The sequence below is a fragment of the Lutra lutra genome, chromosome 5, assembly GCF_902655055.1.
Source record: "Lutra lutra chromosome 5, mLutLut1.2, whole genome shotgun sequence".
Taxonomy (NCBI): domain Eukaryota; kingdom Metazoa; phylum Chordata; class Mammalia; order Carnivora; family Mustelidae; genus Lutra; species Lutra lutra.
In genome coordinates this window covers 26,313,268-26,339,089 of record NC_062282.1, presented here as the reverse complement: position 1 = coordinate 26,339,089, position 25,822 = coordinate 26,313,268, and the positions used below count along the sequence as shown (strand labels likewise).

The following is a 25,822-nucleotide window of genomic DNA, read 5'->3' as shown; positions in this document are numbered from 1 at the left end:
CACGGCCCCAGAGGCTGCGTTTGGTTGCTTTGCTTTTGTTGGTTGTTCTTTCTTTTCTTTTTTTCTCTTCTTTTCCTTGCTTTTCCTTTCTTTTCCTTTCAACACGGAAGCCCCAAGAGAGCAATCGCTCTTCTGTGTAACAGTGACAAGGCAAATTGGGATTACAGGAGACGTGGCCACTTCAAGCAGCAGCACTGGAGGCCAGTGACAGCACCTCCTTAATGCTCTGTCTGGCACCGGAAATGTAATTATGGACAACAGGTCACCGTCTGGGTCATTAAGATTTCAGATTATGCACTATGATCCCTCAGTCTTCAAGCAGGACCTTTCTACTCCTACAAGAAATCTTATTTATTCAATTAGAGCTGCTAAACAGTAGCAAAAGAGGCATCTGCATAAAATTTTAATTCCACAAAGAGGGTAATTTGCACATACTGGAAATCGAGATTTAGCACTTCACAGCAATTAAACACTCCTGGGAAGAAAGAGGGAGGGAGGGAAAAAGGAAGGGAAGGAAAGAAGGAAGAAAAAAGGGAAGGAAGGAAAGGAGGGAGGGCGGGAGGGAGGGAGAGAGAGAGAGAACAGGACTAAATCACGAATTCCAAGGGTCTAATGGGTTTCGAAACTGGTTGCCAGGAGACGGGAAGGAACCAAGGTTTCCTGTTACTGCTTTCTGTGCCCTGTGTCTGGGAACACCAGCCAATGGTGATAGGATTCTGCATGCTGTGTGGTGTGGGCTTATTAGGAGAGTCTGGGGTTTCAGTGGCACCCTGCATGAACGCTTCTGCCCCAGTCACACCGGAGGTCACGCCCAGGGCAGTGCGTTTAGGTTGGGTATCATAGCCTCTCCGTGGCCTTTCCATCAGAGCTCTCAACTTGCAGCTTGTCACTCAATGGCACAGACTAACCAAGCTGTGGGAAGGAAGAGCCCCCAAACTACACAGCAGAACCAGAGAAGCATTACTGTCCTTGCTGGTGCTCAAAGCACCCCTTAAATTTTTCCAGTGAGCAGAAATTAGAATTTTTTAAATTGAGGTATAATTGATATGTAACATTTTATTAGTCTCAGATGTACTACATAATGATTTCATATTTGTATATATTGGGAAACGGCCACCACAATAAGTCTAGTTATAATTTCCATCACTATGCATAGTTACAAATTCCTTTTTCTTGTGATGAGAATTTCTAAGATCTCTTCACAACTTTCAAATATGCAATGCACTCTTAACTATAGTCAACATGCTATATCTTACTTCCCAGGACTTATATGTTTTATAGAAATTAGACTTTTTAAAGAAAAGTTTTCATTGAAAATATGCACATTTATAGGAAGTAACAGTATATGAATGTTAATGTTATACGTCTGTTTACTTTCCACCAAATTAGATTTTTTCCAAGCAGGGGAGAGTCTGTGTAAATTTCTTGAATACCATGAAGTTCTCTGATCATAGGACTGGAAAAGATTTTAGAAGTCACCCCCCTGACACCCTCACTCACTGGATGTGAATTAAGGCCAAAGAATAAAAATGAGGTACTTAAATACATCTTTGTCCCTGAGAGTATTATTTTAAATGGGATTGAATTAGAAATAAGCATGTACCACCTATTATACCATGTAAAAGAGGTTTGGAGACAAAGCTAATTTTCATTAAGTAATAACATTCTTTGCATTAAAATTTTGTTTTATATGCAGCTAAGTTTTGAGGATAGGCAGCACACTAATATAATTATTAAAAGAGTATAATAGAATTTTTGCAGCATTGTAAACATGAAGATAGATCAAGCCAAGAAAGAAGGAAACAAGAAAACAAATAGAAATAACTCATCCCTTAGAGTCAGTTTTTAAACATTGTTCCTTTCAATTCTGTAGAACAGTGAAATGGAAAAAAAAAAGAAAAAAAAATCCCTAACCTTTTCACTTAGTACATTGTTTCTGGCAACAATTGCTGAATGAAAACAAAAGAAAGTTACAGAAAAATGCTGCAAAATAAAATAAAATTAACCAAATGAAAAGTAATGTGAGCTCTAAGCAGGATTATTACAAAAGCTAGGAGACTTTTTTATAGGATTTAGAAACGTTTTCATCCATATCACAAACTATATCTTTTTAACATGAAGTTACTAAAAGAAGGTGGCCAGTTTTCTATATTCAGCTGTTTCTTTGCCGCTCTTCGAAATGTCTGGTGTCTATATAAGTTAATTCTTCTACCACCAGGAAAGACAGCATGATCGGGAGAACCCCAACATGCCATTCTTTGAAATGTGTTAGAAATGCTATCTTAAGGAAGTTTTCTCCACCAATTTTTACAATCTGTATGACCTTCTCCCTCATAAACCCAGTGGCAACCTCTCAAGTAAGAACACTTCCAGATTTTCACAGAAAATATCTTCTCCATCATGAAGCCAGCCCTGAGGTCACAGTAAAGGACAGTAAAGGATCCCTGTGAAGCCTGCAGCCCACAAAGAAAATACCTTCTTGGGACAGAATTGTTGAAAACACACTTCCCCCTAGAGGCAGAAAAGATGAAAGAATATTACACACAATTCAGAACATTTCTGTAATTTAATGAGTATTGAGGTTTTTGTTTTAACATATAGATGATGTTTTAGAGGGAACCATTCAAGACCTGGGAGAGAAATCGGTGAATGCCAAAAAATTAAATTATAACTTTGCCTCTGGGTTTTCGCCTTCCCTAAGCGGGGACGCTATTCATTGACCCCTTTTCTTCTATTTTACAAATCTGTTATTTTTTTTTCCCAGCACTATAAATAATAGCAATTACATTTTTTTTGTACTTAAATTTATGATTCAATTTCACCAGAAACTGCAGCTAAACATGGCCTTGAGGGATTCTTTTGAAAACAGCACTAACGGACTTACTTCCTTAAGGTCAGATTTGTTTCTATATGTCCCCTCTTGGTTCCCATTCGCCACAATCTCTTGTCACTTCTTTGAATATGTCCTGAAACAAAATGACATGAGAAAGACTTCTGAAAAATGTAGAGCTGCTGCTCTTGGTTTAACTCGAGTACTGGGCTGGGGGCCAGGCTTCCCAGGGGGAAGAGGGCCCGCACAAAACCCTCCCAGCACATGTGCAGGTTATCACCTCACCTGTTTGACCTTCAGTGTCCTCACTGGCTTGGATTTTCTCACTTCTACACAGGAGATAATAATATTTTCCTGGTGTTGTAGAAGTAAGGATCAGAAAAAAATAGATGCAAGGTGCTTTGTCTACCACAGGAAGATAAATGGCAACTCTTGTTATTAAATTCCCTTCAAGGCCGGTAAAGAGTACTACACCAAGCAGTGTTCAATAACTGTTTATGGAATGAAAGAATTAATTCAAAACCCAAAATGGTGTGGCTTTTGTGTAATTTGCTTGGAATTATCTATCGCCTGATCACCAGACCTTACTTAATAATGTTTGTTTGGTGACAGTGGCTTCCCAGGGGAAACCCTTTTGGCAATCACTGTGATACTGGCTGCAAATATTCCCAACCACAGCTATTTCCTGGTAAGCTTGAGACAAGATCTTGTTCAATATTCTGCCCCCTGCACAGTGGAGCAAAGAGAGCAGGAGCTGATGTTCGCCACCCACAGCTGCCCTTCCCATCTAAAAGGCTCCTCCAGAAAGTCAGGTTCCCTCCAGCCTCAGAGAACTAAAGGGATACATCAGAGAGTAATTTCTTTAAAAGGGGGTAAAATAGAGCAGCTGCACAGAGGGGCAGGACTTTGGGGACGGGGAAGCAAGAGGCAGATAGCATGGAAACACAAAGAGGATTGTGTTGAAAGGAATGTGTTTACTTTATAGATCGTGGACATTATCACAAGTAATGAGAAAAAAATAAAATGCATCCTAATGTACTAAATACCCAGGTAATAAAAATCTTAGACCCAGGTCTTAATGCTCTTGTCCAATTCAGGAAACCTTTTAAGATACTTACAGTGTGCCAAGCACTATGGTGTTCTACGGCTTCATTAAACCTACTATATCAGACATTCATTATTTTGTCTATGATCTGACCCAAGTTACACTTACTTCTATGTGATAGAAAAATCATGTTATAATACTCAACTGTGCTATGTTTTAGAGAAACATTATCAAGACAAAATTACATCAAATTTATAAAATGTTATAAAAACATCTTATAAAAATAATTTTTCCAGTGTTATTACATCACAATATTGAATGGTTTGTACTCTAAATTAACAAGCATTAACCTACTAGAATATAAATTTCATGAGGGCTCAGAGGTTTTTTTCTTTAATTCGACATTCCCTCCTTCAAGAAGGATACAGCAGACATTTAAAAGTTTCTCACCAACGGGGGCACCTGGATGGCTCAGTGGGTTAAAGCCTCTGCCTTCAGCTCGGGTCATGATCTCAGGGTCCTGGGATCGAGTCCCGCATCGGCCTCTCTGCTCAGCAGGGAGCCTGCTTCCTCCTCTCTCTGTCTGCCTGCCTCTCTGCCTGCTTGTGATCTCTGTCAAATAAATAGATAAAAATCTTTAAAAAAAAAAAAAAAGTTTCTCACTAACGATAGGGTGTCTGGGTGGCTCAGTTGGTTGAGTAACTGCCTTTGGCTCAGGTCATGATCCCGGAGTCCCAGGATCAAATCCTGCATCAGGCTCCCAGCCTGAGGGGTCTGCTTCTCCCTCTGACCTTCTCCCTTCTCATGCTCTCTCTTTCTCTCTCTCTCTCAAATAAATACAACCTTTAAAAAAAAAGTTTCTCACCAAAGATAAATCCAAAGAATACAAATTTCTCATAAAACAGAATTTAGAAGAGAAATAATAAAGCAATGAAAGGAAAAAAGATAATTCAAAGAGAAATTCAGTCATAGATACAAATTCATATATATAAACTTATAAGTTCATAATTTTCAGCACATTCAGATATGACCATGTTGGATTTCTGAAGTGCAAACAATGTAAGAGGCCCAAAAACCTAAATACCAATTTTAAGAGGTTTCACACATTGATACACCAGTATCTATTCACTCATACTCAATTCTTGATCATTTCCTTGCTAATGGGGAAAATGTAGTATCCTAAAAAAAAAAAAATCATTACATTATCTTGTAATGCTATGAACAGGAATTTAAGGTGATGAGGAAAATTTTTGTTACACCATGTACAATGTTGTGAGGTATAATTTTTTATTTCTTTCCAACAAGTACATTCCACTAGGTATTAAATCTTGGATAGCTGATACATGAGACTAAAATAGAATAGAATGCCATGAGGAAAACATCAGGAAAATTCTTGACATTTCCCCTCTCATATTTTCAGTGATCATGTTGTGACATCAAATTTCGCCCTGAAACTAGTGGAGAAAATTGTTTCTTCAAGCTGACATTGTTACTTTTTTCAATTGTTGGTAACGCCTTTGACATTAAATGTTCTTCTTTCTCTTCATCCACCCTACAAAAATATTCTCGTTCCAGCCCTTCTTCTCTTTCTCTCTTTACTAACTGACTGGGGAAAACAGTAAAGATTATTTTAACCTGAATCCGTTGCATTGCAGACTCTTGGAAATCTTGAGATATGACATGGAAATGACTTTCTACTTGGACAATGTCTCATATTCAAGTGCATGAGAGTGTACAGATGATCCCAAATTGCAAATTATTCATGCTGTGGTAGATCATTGTGAGGTTTTTTTTCACCTCGGGTACATATTTTTAAATTAACCATAACATCAGTTCTTGGCACACTCAATCTGGCACGTATCGATCTGTGAGATTCTTGTTTTAGTTTCTCTCCTTCATGGGTCTCTTCACATTCCCTTTACTCCACGGGATCCTCTTTATGTGTTCAATATCTGCCACAGACAGGTCTTAGATTCTTGAAAAAGAGTGATTCTTGGGCATGCCTGTGTCATTCCAATATGGAAATTGTATTATGCTATTTCTTATTTTCATAGAGAATAACACCGATAGACCTTAACTATTAGGTGAAAAATTTATATCATTACTTTTGTTTAATTTTTAGAATAGGCCGTCTCTTTTTTTCCAACTTTATTGAGGAGTAATTCTTGAGCATTCATTATACATATTCAAAGTGGACAATGTAATGATGTGAGGTACATATACATGGTGGACTAGTTATCAAGATCAAGATAATTAATACATATATCACCTCAGGTAGTTAACTCGTTTTGTGTGTTTGGTGAGAGTACTCAAAATCTCTTAACTTTCAAGTATACAGTCCGGTATTACTAACTACAGTCACCATGCTGTACATTTGATCCTCAGAACTAATTCTTCTCATAACTGAAAGTTTATACCTTTTGACCTACATCTCCCTATTTCCCCTTGCCCCCAGTGCCTAGCAATCACTATTTCATTCTCTGTTCCTATGGTATCGGCTTTCATCTTTATTCTATACACAAGTGGTACCATACAGTCTTCGTCTTTGTCTATCTGGCTTATTTCACTTGGCCATAATGTCTTCTAGGTTCATCCATGTTGTTGGAAATTGCATGATGTCCTTCTTTTTATGGCTGAAAAAATATTCCATTGTATATCCATTGTAACATTATATTATTTACATACATGTATATGTATGCAAATATGTATATGCAAATATATCTCACATTTTTTAATCCATTCGTCTGTTGAAGGACATTTAGGCTATTTTCCTACCTTTGCTATTGTGAATAATGCTGGAGTAAATCTGGGAGTGCAGATTATCTCTTCAAGATACTAATTTCATTTCCTCTGGATATATTACCAGGAGTGGGATTGCTGGATCATATGGTAGTTCTGTATTTAATTTTTTTTTTTTAATTTTGTGTGTGTTTTTTTAAAGATTTTATTTATTTATTTGACAGACAAAGATCACAAGCAGGCAGAGAGGCAGGCATAGAGAGAGAGGGAAGCAGGCTCCCTGCTGAGCAGAGAGCCCGATGCAGGGCTCGATCCCAGGACCCCGAGACCACGACCCGAGCCGAAGGCAGAGGCCTAACCCACTGAACCACCCAGGCGCCCCTGTATTTAATTTTTTTGAGGAACTGCCATACTGTTTCTCATCATGGCTACACAAATTTACATTCCCACCAACAGGGTATAAAGTTTCCCTTTTCTCCAGATTTTCATCTTTCATCTCTTGTCCTTTTGATAAGAGCCATCCTTTGGATATTAACCCCTTATCAGATACATGGTTTACAAGTATTTTTCCCCTTCCATAGGTCACCTTTTCTATTGATTGATGGTTTTGTTTAAAATATATATATTTATTTATTTGAGAGAGAGCACAAAAGGGGAGAGGGCCAGAGGGAGAAGTAGACTCCCTGGTAAGCAAAGAGCCCAATGCACAACTTGATCCCAGGACCCTGGGATCATGACCTGAGCTGAAGGCTGACACTTAACTGACTGAGCCACCCAGGTGCCCTTAATGATGGTTTCTTTGGCTGTACAGAAGGTCTTTAGTTTGATGTGTCCCACTTGTTTGTTTTGTTTTGTTTTATTACCAACACCAATGTCAAAGAGCTTTTTCCCTGTTTTCTTCTATAATTTTTGTGATTTCAGGTCTGACATAGAAGTCTTTAATTCATTTCAAGTTAATTTGTGTGAATGGTGTAAGATAGGGGTTCAGTTTTATTCCTTCACACGTGAACATCCAGTTTTCCCAACATTATATTAAAGAGAATATCCTTTCCATATTGTGAGTTCTCGTTGCACTTGTCAAAGATTAGTTTACTGTAGATGCATGGGTCTTCTGGGCTCTCAATTCTGACCCACTGGTTTGTGTGCTTATTTTTATGCCAGAACCTACTGTTTTGATTATTATAGTTTTATAATATAGTTTGAAATCAGGAACTATAATACTTTAATTTTGTTCTTCTTTCTCAGTATTGTTTTGGCTTAGGTGTCTTTTGGGGCCCCATAAAAATTTTAAGATGGTTTTTTGTTATTTCTGTGAAAAATGCATTGGAATTTTTTTAAGAATCAAAGGTGTCTTACTCATAGACGGTGATTCTGTACATAAAAAAATTCAAAGGAATTCACATGATGGAGATGAAATTGTTATATATTTTGATCTAAGTGGTGGTTACAGAGGTAGATACTCAAGTAAAAAGCCACTCAGCTGTATGCTTCAGATTTATGAATTTTACTTCATATAAATTGTACCTCAAAATAAAGTATAAGTACTTAAAAGTAATTTACATTTATCTATAACCAGGTATATTTTTAAGACATGCCTGCAGACTATTTGACACTCCTCCCTTCAATATGCAGAGCTTAACTCCTCACCGCTACAATGTGGACCGGACATGATGATTCCTGCCTATCAAGCCATCAGATCCCTGCAGCCTTGACCTGCATTTTAACTACAACCTTGTGAGAGACCTGGAGCCAGGACCACTTCATTAAGCTGCAAGATACATTAATGTTTATTGTTTTATTATAAACAATAAAATAATTAAAACAAATAAACATTACTTAATAATGTTTATTGGTTTATTACCCAATAAATTTTAGGGTAATTTGTTTTTTTTTTTTTTAATTTTTATTTATTTTTTTCATTTCTTTTCAGTGTTCCGGAATTCATTGTTTATGCGCCACACCCAGTGCTCCATGCAATACGTGCCCTCCATTAATACCCACCACCAGGTTCACCTAACCTCCCACCCCACCTTCCAAAACCCTCAGTTTGTTTCTCAGAGTCCACAGTCTCTCATGGTTCAGGGGAAACTGGAGGGGGAAACGAACCATGCCATTTGAATTTTAATAGAGATAGCACTGAATCTGTAGATTGCTCTTAGTAGTGTGGACAATTTAACAATATTAATTCTTCTAATCCAAGTACATGGGGTATCTCTTCCATTTATTGTGTCTTCAATTTCTTTCATCGATGTCTTATAGTTTTCAGAGCACAGGCCTTTTACTTGCTAGGTGAAATTTATTCCTAAGTATTTTACTGGTTTTTTATGCCACCATAAATGGGATTCTTTCTTTTTTTTCTCTTTCATACAGTTTATTGTTGTGTATAGAAACACTTAAGTGATTTTTATATGTTGATTGTGTAAACTGCAACTTAGCTGAGTTCATTTCTTCATTTCTTAACTGAGTTCTCACTGGTTTTAGTGGAATTGTTAGGTTTTCTTGGCATAGGATCATGTCATCTGCAGAGATACTATTACCTCTTCCTTTCCAACTTGGAGGTCTTTCATTTGTTTTCTTTGCCTAATTGCTGTGGCTGGGACTTCCAATATTATGTTAACTAGAAGTGGTGAGAGTGGACATCCATTTCCTGTTCCATGTTAGAGCTAAGTCTTTTAACTTCACACCACTGAGTATGATACTGGCTGTGGGCTTGTCACATTATAGACTTTATTACGTAGTGCAGTGACAGCTCCAGCCCTGTGGAGGGAACACAGCAGTGGGGACTCTGGGCAGCTCCATCAGAGTTTCAGTATTGAGGAGAACTGTGGGCATCCTCAGGAGCCAAGGCTGCAAAGGCTTACTAGGGTTCTCCTGTTCTCCTTTCCTCCCCCTCAACCCATGGGGTAAAATCCCTCTTTTTTTAAAGGGATCCCTCTTGGTGTCGAGCTACTTTGGACAGGGGGAGAGGGTGACACAGGTCAAATGTTCCCTACTCTTTTCTTTGTGGCCATGCTGAGTTTTTGAGCTCTGCAGAGTTTCTGCCACTCCTCCATTGTAGTCCAGAACTTTCCCAGAGCCATTTTCATCACTTTGTAGTTGTTCACTTACTGGTTTTTTCCATTCGTTTTTGTGGGGTTGATGAGAGTCAGGACCTTCTAGCCTGCCATGTTGCTGAACTACATTGTTATTATTGAGTGCTGCATAATATTCTACCATAGCTTACCTGTTCCTCCTCCTAGCTTTCAACCAGTTAACTCTCTGCTGCCAGAAACTGCTCAGATAAAGATCGCCATCCATGCCCCCTATATGAGAGTTTCCCTGGGGTTTATGTTGTTGGGTCAAAGTGTATGTGTTTTTATTTTACTCACTACGATCAGATTACTCTGCAGAATGGTGGTGTCCGTTTCCATCCCCACGGGCTCCACATGAGGGTTTCCTTTCAGAACTTCTTTAGACTAAGTCTCTAGTATGTTCCTAATGCCTGTTGAGTGTGTCTCATTGCCAAGGAAGAGGGCTGAACCAGTTTCCTCAGACCCTTCTAGAAGACAGACTAGAACTTGAACAAGTCCTAAACCTGACTTTAATTGTGAATGGGTCACCTACCTCAGGGTCCTCACCCTTCTAGAAGACAGACTAGAACTTGAACAAGTCCTAAACCTGACTTTAATTGTGAATGGGTCACCTACCTCAGGGTCCTCAGACCCTTCTAGAAGACAGACTAGAACTTGAACAAGTGCTAAACCTGACTTTAATTGTGAGTGGGTCACCTACCTCTTCCTGTACACTGTGGCCAAAGGAATCACATATGAGAATTAAATAATATAAATGATGGCCCTAACTAAAATCCCAGTATTGTTACCAAAAGAGAGAGAAAGGGATATTGAATGACCAGAACAAGTGCTTACTAAAGCATATTTTCTTAAAATTATAGCTTTGTGGTTAGTAGGTATGACCAATCCACAACCCTAACCCAGGGTACAACATCTCTGAGTAGTATCCAAGATGGCTCAGTTCTGTTTTTGCATAAGAGACTACCTCAAAACTTAATGGCTTAAGATAGAACCCAGGAGATTGAGGGGACACCGAGTTAATGGGTTCTAAGACAACACCCCCACATGGAGACTAGAGAAAAGTTCAAGGTACAAACAAAACAGACAATGAGACTTTGAGCTTTGGAGCTGGAGGATATATACTGAACAGGGATTCTCAGCCATAGAAGCAATCTGCAGCAGAGAAGGCTAGTTGTCCACCCAATATCCACTCTTCCCTTTGTCCTCAGCAGAGAAGGCTAGTTGTCCACCCAATATCCACTCTTCCCTTTGTCCTCATTAATAGAACCCCGTTTTATTCAAGGCAACAATCTTCTCTAATGAAAAATTATATTGATCAGCTTCCCTTGAAATTAAGTATGGCAACGTGAGAAGCTAATATGGCTATTCACACTCTGGAAAACAGTGTGGATTTTCCTCAAAAAGTTAAAAATAGTACTAGTCTATGGTCCAGCAATTGCACAACTAGGTATTTACCCAAAGAATAAAAAAATACTAATTCAAAGGGATACATGCACTTGAATGTTTGTAACAGCATTATCTACAATAGCCAAACTGTGGAAACAGCCCAAGTGTCTATCAACCAAAGATGAATTGGTAAGAAGATGTAAGAAGATGTGGGACACACACACACACACACACACACACACACACACACACAGGAATGTTACTTGGGCATTAAAAAGAATGAAATCTTGCCATTTCCAACATGGATGGAGCTAAAGAGTATTATACAAAATGAAATAAGTCATATGATTTCACTCAGATGTGGAATTTAAGAAACAAAACAGATGAACATGGGTGGGGGGGAAAGAGAGGCAAACCAGAAAATAGACTCTTACAGAGAATAACTGAGAATTCCTGGGGGCAAGGTGGGCAGAGAGATGGGCTAAATGGGTGTTGGGTATTAAGGAGGGCCCTTGTTGTGATGAGCACTGGGTGTTGTACATAAGTGATGAATCACTAAATTCTATACTTGAAACTAATATTACACTGTATGTTAACAAACTGGAATTTAATAAAAACTTGAAAAAGATAGGGACAGCTGGTGGCTCAGTAAATTAAGTGTATGACTCTTGTATGGTCAAGCTCAGGTCATGATCTCAGGGTCATGAGATTCAGCCCCACCGCAGGCTCCTCATTCAGCACAGAATCTGCTTGAGATGTCTCTCCCTCTCCCTATGCCCCTCCCCCTGTGGCTCTCTAAGTTAATTAATTAATTAATTAAATCTTTTCTAAAAAACCTTGAAAAAGATAACAACATACTAAAAAATAAGAAACATGGCTAGTCAAATGTAAGTAGAAATTAATTGTTGGGTAAGAGTTCCAGGAAGATTCTTTAAAGGAGGTCATACTCCAACTCTGTTGGCCATTTCTCTTCTCCCTTTCTGGAGTATGTGCATGATGGCTAAAGCTCCAGCAGTCATATTAAGGCTATGAAATGATTTTGGGGATGGAGCCCTTGTGCCAAGGATGGTGGAAAAGGAAAATCAGTACCTGACTCCCCAGTGATAGACTGGTAGGCCTCTTTTTTACAAGAATGAACAAACTATATTTTCAAGCCATCCTTTGAGTTTTAAGCCAATACATTTGAACTTAATCCTAACTAGTACATCAAGGTAGACCGAGTAATTTGTACTATGTACATTGGGCTATTTGTGGCTTTTTGAAACTTGGTATTTATTTTCCTTTTGTTTTTTGCCTGTTTCACAGAAAGTCTTTTGAAGCCCTATCCTTGTTTCAGTTGTACCCAGGGAGCACAAGGCAAGAGAATCTTACCTAGACAGAGACTGTGTACAGGTGGCTGGCAGGAATAACAAAATTAAAGGAAACAAGAGGGGAAGTAATTAGAACTACAAATCAGCTTCTCCTGCTCACCAGGACACACTGATAAACACTGGAGGTTCCGAAATACTAAGAGAAGAGAATTACTCTTTACACACCCTGGAGAACCATCAGATAAACCCTGAAACATTCTTTAAAAAATGGAAAATATCTGGGCACAGAAAGGAGAGGACAATGGACATCCTAAATAAGGGGAGTCTCATAAGCATGAGCTCCGAGTCAGTTAGCCTGGCTGGTCTCATAGGAATGGACTCATTGAGGTGAAGGGGTCATAGGAAAATGAAATGGAAAAAGAATAGGGAAAGATTTTAATAATGTTTAGAGCTTGAATACTTCTCCTGAAATCATCGAGCAGAGCCTTAAGATTTTTAGGCAGGGGTCCATATGATGAAGCTAATGATTTTAAAATGTCAGTCTGGTCTTGACATTAAAGATGAGTTTGGAACTGAAGGCAGTCTAGAGGTTAGAAGAGCCTTTAAGTGTACTTATAAAAATCCAGATGTGAAATAATCTTTTCTGGATGGACTCAGGTGATAGCAATAGGAACAGAGATGAAGAGAACAGTAAAAGCTTGTGGAAGGAAGTCATCGGACAGGAGGATGGCGGAGTTCTGAGTAGCACTAACATAGTTACTTGGGAGCAGGTTTCTCTGGAAAACTAAGAAACTAAGAATGTTACTGAAAGCTATTACAAAAAGCTTTAAGGGGAAGTCTCTGAATTTTTAGGTCAGGCATTAAAACCGAAGTATATCTGAAAATTCAAGTGATTAGCATATTCTAAGGAAAACAGCTCCATTATCCCACTATTAGGCTGTGTCACCCAGACTCAGAGAACAATTATGGAACTTTATACCTTTTTGTAGATTTCTAAATTTCTCTATAGAGCAATCCAAGTGAAATAGTTAAAAGGCAAGCTTTCCTAAATGCAATTCTGTATATTCTGGATTGGGTCCTGAGATAGGAAAAGGACATTAGTGGAAAAATTGGTGAAATCTGAATAAAGTCTAGAGCTTAGTTACTAGTAATGTACCAATGTTAAGTTCATAGTTTCAGCAAATGTACCGCAGTTACAGATGTTAATAAAAGGGAAAACTGCATATGTTAGTCCATTTGGGTAGCTATAACAAAAATATTGTAGACTGGATGGCTTAAACAAAAACATTTATTTCCTCATAGTTCTGGAGGCTTGGAAGTCCAAGATTAAGGTGCTGGAAGATTCAGTGTCTAGTAAGGGACCACTTCCTAGTTCATAGAAAGCCATCTTCTTGCTGTTTTCACATTGTGGAAGGGGTGAGGGAGCTGTCCAGAGTCTCTTTTACAATGGTACTAATCCCATGATTGGGGCTCCACCCTCATGACCTAATCACCTTCCAAATGTCACACCTCCCAATATCATCACACTGGGGTTTAAGCTTCAACATATGAATTCTGGGACACAAACATTCATTCCGTAGCACTGGGAATACAGGAACACTCTGTGCTATCTTTGCAATTTTTCTGTAACATAAAACTATTCTAAAATAAAAAGCCATAAACTTCTAACCCAAACAGACTTAGACTGAACTCCAGCTGAATGAATTTAGGCAATTTCCCTAAATCTCACTTTCCCCAAAAGGAAAGAGGGTAACAATAGTACTGATGTCGTGGTATTTAATGAAACTACACAGGGGCACCTGGGTGGCTCTGTTGGTTAAATGCCTGCCTTCGGTTCAGGTCATGATCCCCGGGGTCCTGGGATCAAGGGCCCATATTGCATCAGACTACCCGCTCACTGAGGAGTCTGCTTCTCCCTCTGCCTCTTCCCCTCCCCACCCCTGTCCCTGCTCTCGTGCTCTCTCTCTTGCTCTCTCTCTCTCTCTCTCTCAGTAAATAAATAAAATCTTTAATGAGACAATACAGGTAAAATCCTAAGTGTCCTGCCTGGTACCAAGTAACACTCAGGTTTATTTGTTGTGTATTGGTGAACTCTTAATTCAGGAGTTCCCAAATAACTCAAAGGTAATGGAAAAATCTAAAAACTTTCCAGTCAAAAAATGATTCAACCACAACACACCCCCTCAGAATGGCCAAAATCTGAAACATTACCAACACCAAATGCTGGTGAGGCTGTGTAGTGACAGGAACTCTCATTTATTGCTGATGGGAATGGAAAAATGGTGCAGTCATGTTGGAAGGCAGTTTGGCTGTTTCTTACAAAGCTAAACATATACTTATCATATGATCCAGCAATCACACTCCTTTGTATTTACCCAAAGGAATTGAAAAATTATACCCACACAAAACCTGTGCATGGATGTCTATAGCAGCTTTATTCATAATTACCAAAACTTGGAAGCAACCAAGTTGTCCTTCAGTAGGCGAATGGATAAATCAACTGCGGTACATCAGACAATGGAATACTACTCAGCCTAAAAATAAATGAGCTCTCAAGCCATGAAAAGACATGGGAAAAGCTTAAATGCATATCACTTAGTGAAAGAAATCAATCTGAAAAGGCTGCATACTATATGATTCCAACTATATGACAATCTGGAAAGATAAAACTATGGAGATAGTAAAAAGATCACTGGTTGTCAGAGCTTGGGGAGGGGACAGAGATGACTATGCAAAACATGGAGGATGTTTAGGGCAGCAAAAACAATCTGTCTGATACCATAATGATAGACACACATCATTCTACAATTGTCCAAACCCATAGAATGAATCCCAATGTTATGTCCCATGGACATGACAGTGATTGTGTCCGGATAGGTTCACCCATTGTAACACGTGTCCCATTTGGAGGGGGATATTGATACTGAGGGGGAGAGTATACATGTGTGAGGGTAGCAGTCTATGGAAATCTCTATACCTGCCTCTGCATTTTGCTATGAACCTGAAGCTGCCCTTAAAAGATGAAGCCTTTTTTTGTGTCTGTGTATGTATCCTTTGCATAAATACCTAGTAGTACAATTGCTGGGTCATAGGGTAGCTCTATTTTTAACTTTTTGAGGAACCTCCATACTGTTTTCCACCAACAGTGTAAGAGGATTTCCATTTCTCCACATCCTCGCCAACACCTGTTGTTTCCTGTGTTGTTCGTCCTAGCAGTTCTGTCTGATGTGAGGTGATATCTCACTGTACTTTTGATTTGCATTTCCCTGATGATGAGTGATGTTGAGCATCTTTTCAAGTGTCTGTTCGCCATCTCGATGTCTTCTTTGGAAAAATGTTTATTTGTATCTTCTGCCCATTTTTAAATAGATTATTTGTTTTGGGGCAGTTGGGTTTTATAAGTTCTTTGTATATTTTGGATACTAATTCTTTATCAGATGTATCATTTGCAAATATCTTCTCCTATTCCATAGGTTGCATTTTAGTTTTGTTGATTGTTTCCTCTGCTGAACAGAAGCTTTTTATTTGATGAAGTTCCAATAGATTATTTTTGCTTTTGTTGCCCTTATAAGAGACACATCTAGTAAGAAGTAGATATGGCCAATGTCGAAGAGGTATGGAGGTGTTGAATGACTAAATTCTACACCTGAAATTAGTATTACACTGTATATCAACTACCTGGAATTTATATAAAAACTTGGGGGGAAAATGAAGTCTTTTTTTTTTAAAGAAATGAAAAACATTAAAATTTGTTTTTTTATTGAGGTATAATTGATGTACAACATATTCGTTTCAGATGTACAACATAATGATTTGATATTTGCATATGCTGGGAAATTATCACCACCATAAGTCCAGTTAACATCTGTCATCATAAGTATCTTATAGCATTTTTTTTCTTATGATGAGAACTTCTGAGATTTACTCTCTTAGCAACTTTCAAACATGCAATAAAGTTATATTAACTAGAATCACTGTGCTGTACATTACATGACTATAACTTATTTGTTATAACTGGAAGTTTGTGACTCCCCTCAACCATTTCCCCCACTCTTTTATCTCCCACTTCCACCAACCACCGGATCTGTTCTCATATCTATAAATCTGGTGCTTTTTTTAAGATTTGATTTTTAAATGGGATTAAATTTAATGTTACAGGTACTCTGATGGTCAGTTTTATGCAGCCAGTTTGATTGAGCTATAGTCCTGCAGTTATTTAATCAAACACGAATCTAGGTGTTTCTGTGAAGGTACTTTGTACATATAATTAAAGTCCATAATCAACTGACTTTAAGTGAAGGAGATTATAGATAACTTGGGTGGGCCTGATTAAATCAGTTGAAAGGCTATAAAGAGTAAAACTGAGACTTTCATGAGGAAGAAAATCTACCTGTGGATAGCAGATAAGATTCTTACTCAAGGGACAGCCAGGGTGGCTCAGTCAGTTAAGTGTCTGCCTTCCTCTCAGGTCAGGATCAAGTCCCACATCCGGCTCCTTGCTCAGCAGGGAAACTGCTTCTCCGTCTGCCTGCTGCTCCCCCTACTTGGGCTCACTAACACACTCTCTCTCTCTCTGACAAAATCTTTTTTTAAAAAAAGGGGGGGTGGGGGGCTCTTACTCAAGAAGTCCAACCTGCCATTCCTGAAAATCTGCCTTATAAATTTTGGACTTGCCTTGCCAGCCCCACAAACATGTGAGCCAGTTCTGTGGAATCAATCTCTTAATGTGTATCTCCCACTGGTTCTGTCTCTCTGGTTGAACCCGGGTGATACAGGTAACCTCATCCAAGCTTCTGGATTCGGCGTACCACCACAAGCAATTGGAGTTTCTCCAATATTAAACTATGGTGACCAATGTTAAACAAAGTTGAGGTGACAGAAATGTCACCACCATCAGCATAATGCAGAGGAATGCATTCTAGATAGGTTCATCAAGTTCCCCTCTTTCAGCTCAGTACAAACCCGAAACAGTATGGAGAAAAGTCCCTGATGACCAGCTGATGATGGTAAGCAGGGCTGAAAATGGACCGCCCCGAAACACAGCAGTAAGGCAAGTGTACACAACAAGCAGAGGTGGGATTCAGTGCTCTGCTTCCACTGGGGAAATCAGGTCCGAGAAAGACTTTCCTTTCCCCACTCCCTGGTGGCTAGCACAACCCGTCGGGCCTGGTTTGGCCAAGGCCCAGGACTCTGGAGGGAGGGGCACCTGGCTGGCTAAGACTCAGGGAGACACAGACATGGCGGGAGGCAGGTGATGTTGGCATGACTGACCTGGGAGTGGCGGCCGGGCCACAGCCCTGTTGCTGGCACGTGGCAGGCCCAGTTCTGATGCTCAGGCAACTGGAACGGGCTGGCTCAGCAGCAGATGTTCTCAGCAACCCACCTGCTTCTCCTCTGTGTTTTGCAGGTCTGACGGGAGACTTTCCCCAAACAGGAGCAGGTGCCCTACCTGTGCTAAAGGCAGCCAGAAGGATAGGACGATGAGCAGCCCCAGAGCAGCCCCAGAGCAGCCCCGAGGCTCGGACTCCCGGAAACCAGTGTCTAACTCCCCCAGTGCCTGCCTGGCATGACGAAGGTAACTCCAAGATCCGTGTTCCGCTCCGAGATCAGGTTCACAGAGTTCTGCTGGGGGGTCATTCCTGGAGCCCACCAGGCTGCTGTGATTAGACACCTCTTATCAGCTGTCTCTCTGCCTGTCTCACGTCCCCACTCTCCTAAGCAATGCGTCTGCCACCTCCCAAATAAACTCCTTGCTTTCAAACTCTTTCCCCAGAGTCTGCTTCTGGGGAAACCAAACTCAACAGGTTCCCTTCAGCAAAAAAGGGATTTCACTGGGAGGCAGGTGGAGGTGTGAAGAATTGAGGTAGAGATAATCACAGAACTCAAAAGGGGAGGGTCTGGGGAGAAGAGCCCAGTCCACACGTCACTCTCTCCCTCCCAGAGGAGCCAAAGTCTGAGCGATATGTCCACTTTGCAGAGCACAATTTGAGAGCTGCCAGTGGCTGGGTGTGCAGCTTAGAAAAGAGAAAATGCTCCCTTTAGCTTACAACATGGGAGGCGGTGTCTCCTCCCATCAAGACTTGAAACCTTGTGTCTGCCTTCTACTCAGGTCATGATCCCTGGCTCCTGGGATCCTGCCCATATAGGGCTCCTTGCTCAGTGGGAACCTGCGTCTCTCTCTGCCTGCTGCTCCCCCTCCTTGTGAGCTCTCTCTCTCTGACAAACAAATAAATAAAATCTTTAAAAAAAAAAAAAAAGACTTGTAACATGAGCTGGGTGCTTTTACAAAGAAGAGCTGAACTCTTAAAAGACAGGGGAAAAAAAGACAAACTCCAAGCAGGGAAAGAAAAACCTAACAGCCTTGAATCTATTTCATTTTATCCTCCAGGGTTAAGAAGAAGGTATGAAACCACTGGTGGTTTTCTGCTGTTATCACCCAAATAACAATCACATCCTTTGCCATCTGCTTATCAAAATGTCTGTGGTGTGAAAGCTTTAGGAGAGTCAAAATGTCCTGTTCCTTCCCAATCTGATGCTGATTTTTTTTTCTTGGTCTGTCATTTTGTAAGTCAATTTCTCTGCCTTTGTAAACTCTATTAGGATCTATTTCCTACCTTCATGAAATAGTTCATCTTTCTCTTATACTAGATGCTCTACTTACCCTCCAAGTTCCTTTCCATTATTTATAAATCATATCTCATTTTTTCTTTACTATTCCTAATTCTACAAGATCATAAGGGCACGGAATGAGATCCAAGACAGCAAAAGAGCATAAGAGGAAGCATTCCTGAGCCCTTGCTCAGAGAGAACCAGACGCCTGCAGGCATGAGCTCACGGAAACCCTCCGGTAACTGTCTGCAGTAGCCTTTACTATCAGCTCCATTTTAGAGACGATGAAACTGAACCTTCAGCAAATGGAACAATATGGCTGCAGTAGAATGGGAAGTATGGGACAGGGCCGCAATCTGAATCCAGTCATTTAACTGGAAAGCCCACATTCCTAAGAAATTTTTCACAGGAAAAACAAGGGGTTTGGGTTCACCCAGAACCAGGATTGAACTTGCCAGTGTCAAGGGTCACTATTATAGTGGAAAGCAATTCAGAATCTGCCAGTGTGGTGGGCTCCCCAACTCAGCCGTGCTGAACACCGTCTACCCTCCTTGCATCGAGAAATCATTGTCAAAGCATTTTCCATTTTAGCCATTACTCTTTTTTTTTTTTTAAGTAGGTCCCACACCCAGCATGCAGCACAATGCAGGGCACAAACTCATGATCCCAAGATCAACACCTGAGCCAAGATCAAGAGGCAGACGCTTAACTGACGAAGCCACCCAGGTACCCCTTTTTCACTTCATTATAAAATATGCATCTGTAAAATATGCATCTGTATTTTGACATATATCAGAAGAATTTTGTACTACTAATAAATTAGGAGGAAAGGGCTCTACCAGAGGGTCTTCTAATTTAAAAATCTAAAGATGGGCTTGGAATAGTCATAGAAAGAATTCCAAGTAAATAATTAATATGTCAGAATTTTAGAATTGGAAGAATGCAGCCAGTCCAATCCTTTCATTTCACAGAAGAAGGAAGGTATGGAAAGTGAAGGGAATACCCATTGCTACCAAGTGAAGCCAAGCCAAGAATTAAGATATTTCAACCCAATCACTTCTCAGTATGATATGTCTTTTTATCTTATCATACATTATGTTATTAAGAACTTTTGCCACTTTTGTTCTGAGCCTGCCAGCTGTAGACATGCTACTCAGTGAGCATTTAATGTTTGACAGAATTTTCTAAATTCAGCATTTTTTCAAGTAAATCTTTTTTTTTAAAATCTACCAAGCTTATTTTGCAGGAAAAAAAAAAAAATGTCTTTTTTAAATGTACGTAAGCCCTCAGGTTCTATTTCTGTTTGATTTATATGTTCCTAGGGAATCACACATTTTCTTAAAGGTCCCTGGGCTTCCTTGTCTCATTGTGAGCAGGCACTTTCCTGTTTCTCAGCGGGAGTTATTTTTAAGCTGCCAGAGCTATGGAGATCAAATGGAGGCTTTGGTTGACATCTTTTATATGTCCAATTACCGGGCTTTGGGGAAAGATTCACAGTGGGTAAAATTTACATTTGCTAGAGACGTATTTTCGTCATATAAATTCCAGGGGTCCTCTTGTTTCATGCAGCTATTCAAAGATTATGAAGCAGAATAATAGATTATTTTCTTCTTCTGAACAAGGAAAACCACAAAGATCCAGTTAAGATAATAATAATAATAATAATAATAATAATAATAATGATAAAACCAGAAAAATAAAAAACAAATTATAATAACCAAAGGGCATTCTTTGTATCGTATCCCTGTATTATATCCCCATACTGGAGAGCAGGGCGGGAAACTGTCCATACAGTGCTCAGAACTTCAGGGCTCAGGGAATCCAAAAAAACTAGATGCACACCAGTCCCCCCCACCCCCTGTGGATGTGGCCACAAATCAGGAAAGGCTAAGGAAGGACACAGAATTGGGACCCCTGGCAGCTTTAGAATGTTTTCGGTTAAGGAGAAGGGAGGTGTTCTAAGATGAACCTGGGATTTGTTTTAATCGAGTGTGGTGTGGTAACAGACAGGGGAACAACTACCTTTGAAATTTTTTTTTTTTTTTTTGGTCAGAGAGAGTGAGCACAGGCAGACAGAGTGGCAGGCAGAGGCAGAGGGAGAAGCAGGCTTCCTACTGAGCAAGGAGCCCGATGTGGGACTCGATCCCAGGACGCTGGGATCATGACCTGAGCCCAAGGCAGCCGCTTAACCAACTGAGCCAGTCAGGCGTCCCGGAACAACTACCTTTGAAAGAAGAGGTGATTCCTTACATCTCCCAACAGAGGGGCCCAGCATACCACACACCTCCTTAGTGGGAAAGCACCAAGAGGCAGAAGGAGTGAGGAGAGGATGATCCAGAGCCTTTATTCTCAGGGAAGGAATGGGTAAGGCAGGATGACAGGTTTGAACACGTTGAAGATTGAAGAGTTTGAATAAATTTCACAGGGCTCGAAGCTCTAGGGGTGGTCCCCAGTTGTCCAGGACCTGCTTTAGGGCAGGGGAGATGGGGTTTGGTGTGTGAGTTAAGTGGCTGGGGAGTCAGACTTTGGGTGGGTTAATGTGAATATGAAAAAGATGCTCACTCACCGAGTTGCTGGCGCTCTCTAGGAACCAAGCAGCCCCACGTGGGGCAAGATCTCAAACGTCAGAAATTACAGAAATTAGAAATCAGGATTAATACAGAAGACCACTCTTGGGCAAGTCGTTCTTCAGCAGAATTAACCCAAATCAAAATGTCAGGTAGAACTGCTATTTGATATTCACCAACTCTGATATATATAAAAAAAAAAAAAAAAAAAAAAAAAAAAACAAGAAGAAATCGCTACAGTCTGTGGGTTGGACGTGTAATTCGGTCCCAGACAGTTGCTCAAAGCTCTTGGGATATGAAACTGAATCACAAAAACATTATATTCAGAAAGTTTTACATTATTGTAAGGACAGATGCACGCTTTACCTTTCTCCTCCCCAATTTAAAATATATGTATATTTTTTCACATTTCTTAATTTAAAGATATATTATTTTTCAGACAATAGTTTTCTCTCTTTTATAGGTTGTGGTTTTAGTTTAACAGAATAAAAATTAAAATATGTTGGTCAGCAAAACCTGTAATAATATCTAAAAACTGAAAATGATCTAACTATCTACAGCTAAGAAATTAAGTAAATCATGAGATAGCCATACAACGAACCATGAAACAGGTATTTAAAATAATGTTGCTAAAGAATAAGGAAAGGCTTTTAACATACTTAAATGGAAGTTATAGAATTCTATGTTCTATGAAACCTGCTCTTCTGAAGAAAAAGACAAGTATTTACATTAAGGGGAAAAAAACATAAAACACAGGGAGGATATATACCAAAATAGGATCCAGTTATATGGGTTGTGGGATTATAGGTGATTCATTTTCTTCTTTTTCCTTACTTGTATGTCTAAATTTTCCATAATAAGCATGTATTATTTTACAAAAATGAGAAAATAAAAGTCTTATTTATTTTTATTATATTGGAAATTCTCTCCTCCTGCTGGTTCTGCTGGGTCATAAGGCTCAGATAGCAGGGAGATGGGCCCTCAACCCAGACCTGCTGCACAACCTTTTCTTATTCTAGACCCTATCCAAAACTGGAAACTGGTATCCTATGAGTTACCCAATAAGGGAGTCAAAGCAGCATGCCCAAATGGGGTCTGTGCCTTTAAAATCCAAAGAGGCTCACCATGCATTGTACCTCATTCTTATTGGCAAGGCAGGCAAGGTGCAACACACGTCTCTCACTTTAGAAGCAATGTTCAGGTCCCTGGGCTCTAGAAACTCACCAAGGTGCCAAAGCCCTAAACTTTCTCAGGGTTTCCTTTTCACCCAAGGCATACTCATTTTTGGTAAGACATCAAAGCGGTTTGCTACCTCCTCACCACCAAGTCCTATTAGCATAATTCCATCCACAATAGGATAGCAAAATGACTGCTATTCCTCCAAACTACACTGTGACAGGGAACAAGAGAACTGACTTAGCCCTAGGACTAAGCATATGGGGTGGGATATATATTCCAAACAGTTCAGAAAATACACCCCACCATGCCATGGCTGCGGAGTCCAGGTTTCAGTCAGCCAACTGAGCACAGAAATCTAGAATCTTGGAAAAGCATTCCAGTGCTAATAATTCAGACCAAAAAAGCCTCATATAGTGTCCATTTTGGTTTAACACCTTTAAGGGTTTTTTTAATATTTTTTAATTTATTTTTTAAATTTCTTTTCAGTGTTCCAGAATTCATTGTTTATGCACCACACCTGGTGCTCCATGCAATACGTGCCCTTCGTAATACCCACCACCAGGCCTCCCCAACCTCCCACCCCTCTCCAAAACCCTCAGGTTGATTTTCAGAGTCCATAGTCTCTCATGGTTTGTCTCCCCCTCCAATTTCCCCCAACTCCCTTCTTTCCATCTCCCCATGTCCTCTGTGTTATTCCTTTGTTTGTTTTGTTTTCTTTTGAGAGAGAGACAGAGAGAGGATGAGAGGAGGGAGGGTCAGAGGGAGAAGCAGACTCCCGCTGAGCAGGGATCCCAATGAGGGGCTCCATCCCGGGACTCCAGGATCACGACCTGAGCCAAAGGCAGTCACTTAACCAACTGAGCCACCCCGGTGCCCCAAGGTCTAACACCTTTAGAATCTGCTGTCACTTTGCTCCCCAGACTCTTGCCAACTCAGATCAGCGACATCTTAGAGCTATGTATAAACTCTCCCTTCCCAGACCAGCCTTTGTGCCTCTCCAACAGGGCTCTGTTGGTTTCAGCTCTTGTTAGGGGCCTGGAGGCACTGAGTGGTAATCCTAACTGGGGACATAATTGCCAGGTACAAAAGGCTTTTAGGAGAGGAAGGCTTGTTCCCTCAGAGAGGGGTGGGGTTTCCTCTGCTATCAAGGACGGTAAGGGGAACTTATAGATTCAAAGTTCTTAGCCTTGTCCAAGTCTGCCCAAACGACTTCAAACCAGTCATGTCTCATGTCCCAGCCCCACCAGTGACCCTACCCTAAAGGTAAGAAGCCTAGAAGACTTTTACCCTCTTTACCCTTTACCCCTTAGTCGTATCAACCCTGCAGTTACAAAAAAGGAAGGATTTCCTCCAAGTTGTCATGGAGGCCTTCTGGTTCCCTATGTGCATTCTCAAGTGTATCTTTGAAGATTTCCATTTCCCTTGGACTAGGGTTCGCAGAAAAAGCCAAGTGTTTCCACGATCCTTACAAACATGACTATCACTATAGCAGTTAAGTCCCACAGCCACTTGATCTCCCCATGCCTTGCCCTCCACCGCACTTGGCCTCTTGCTATCATTCCATGATTGTTTGGGTAGTCATGTTGCCACTATGCACCATGAATTATCCATGTCCCGTTCTCCCCTCATCCCTACCAAGCCCATGATCTCTGTGCTTCTTGACTTGATACGTAACTCAATCTCGAAATCCTGTTTCAAGAGTCTGTTTTCTAAGTATAATATAAATTATAAACTGGAAGTTGTCCCTGCATTCCACCATCCCACATAGAACTCCAGAAATAAAACACAGATAACAACTGTCCCTATCTATACGCAGGCTGCATCATATTACATCACTTTTCATTCTAAAATCCCCAATCTGTCATTCTTTAGCTAATTTCCCTTCTCTTGCAGTTCTCACTCGACTTTTAATTAAGCATTTCCTTGGAGGTGCTCAATTCCTTGCTTTACACCTGAGGCAGATTATCAATGCACTTCTTCAAACAAAGTCAATGTTTTTTTTCTTTTTTCAAGAAAAATACAAGTGGACTTAATTTCTTTTCTCTTACTATTTTTGCATCTGCAGCACGTAGCTCAATGACTGTCTCATAAAACATATCAAAATTATAATAATTACAACACTTTATATATTAAGTCTTTACTATAAGCTTTATGTATCTTATCTCATTTAATCTTCACAACAATACCATGTGGTCATTGCCATTATTATCCCCAACTTACCTAGAAGAAAACAGGCTTGGAGAGTTTAAGGAACATGGTCAATGTTACAAACAGCTTACGTGCTGATAAGCGAGAGAATCAACTCCAGGTGATGCTAAAGTCTCGAGGCTCCACAGCTTCTTTCAAGAGTGTTTACAGAATGAACAGCCAAGTGTAGAACCCCAGTAAATGTTAAACATTATTTTTTTGACCCCAGACAAAACTTCCTGGCATCCTCACTGACCCTTCTTACTAGACTTTACTCTTAGGGCTCCATCAATGGTTGTGGGTTACAGAAACCAACTCGGGCTAAACTTACAAAAATAAAAGAATTGGTTGAAAGGTAAGGTTAGCCCATAGAGTTAAAGCAATGACTGATCAGCAAATTTTGGAAAGGACAGAACCCAGGCAAAACCAAGGAATAGAGCAGCTGGAGCTGACAGGCAGGAGGGTGCATTGGGCCTCCACCTTTGGGATGAATCAGTGTCAACTATTTTCAGTCCTCGTGTCACTCTGCGTCAAGCCTCAAATTTCAGTGAGAGTCCGTCTGACATCATTTGGATCTCCTGCCCAGCCCCAGGCTAGAGAAAGGGGGTGGAGGTGGGATGGGGCACCGTGATTGGCAGTTCCACCAAGACTGTGTTCCAGAAAGGAGAACAGAGGGGCGGTCACCGTAGGGAGGCTTCATGGGTGCTGAGCAGGCAACAAAATGTCTACCACAATGACCTCAACACATCCGTGATCAGAGGAGAACGACCTGGACTATTGAAAACATTCAAGGAAATGCTCAACGGAGGCAATTCCTCGAGAAAATGTCCCAGAACGTTTAGAGCACTGTTTCTTAAAAGGACCACTTTTAACAAAATAAATAAAAGATTTTAAAAGAA

At 40.2% G+C, this 25,822-nt stretch overlaps 1 long non-coding RNA gene across 1 annotated transcript; it reads right to left on the bottom strand.

Annotated features, from left to right (window-relative positions):
- Positions 1–1,093: 1,093 nt before the first annotated feature.
- Positions 1,094–25,277, bottom strand: LOC125100497 (uncharacterized). Its single transcript, XR_007127570.1, has 3 exons — positions 24,957–25,277; positions 2,885–2,966; positions 1,094–2,511 (listed from the first exon to the last, which is right to left on the bottom strand). It is a non-coding gene; the product is annotated as an uncharacterized LOC125100497 (long non-coding RNA).
- Between the last annotated feature and the right edge of the window lie 545 nt (positions 25,278–25,822).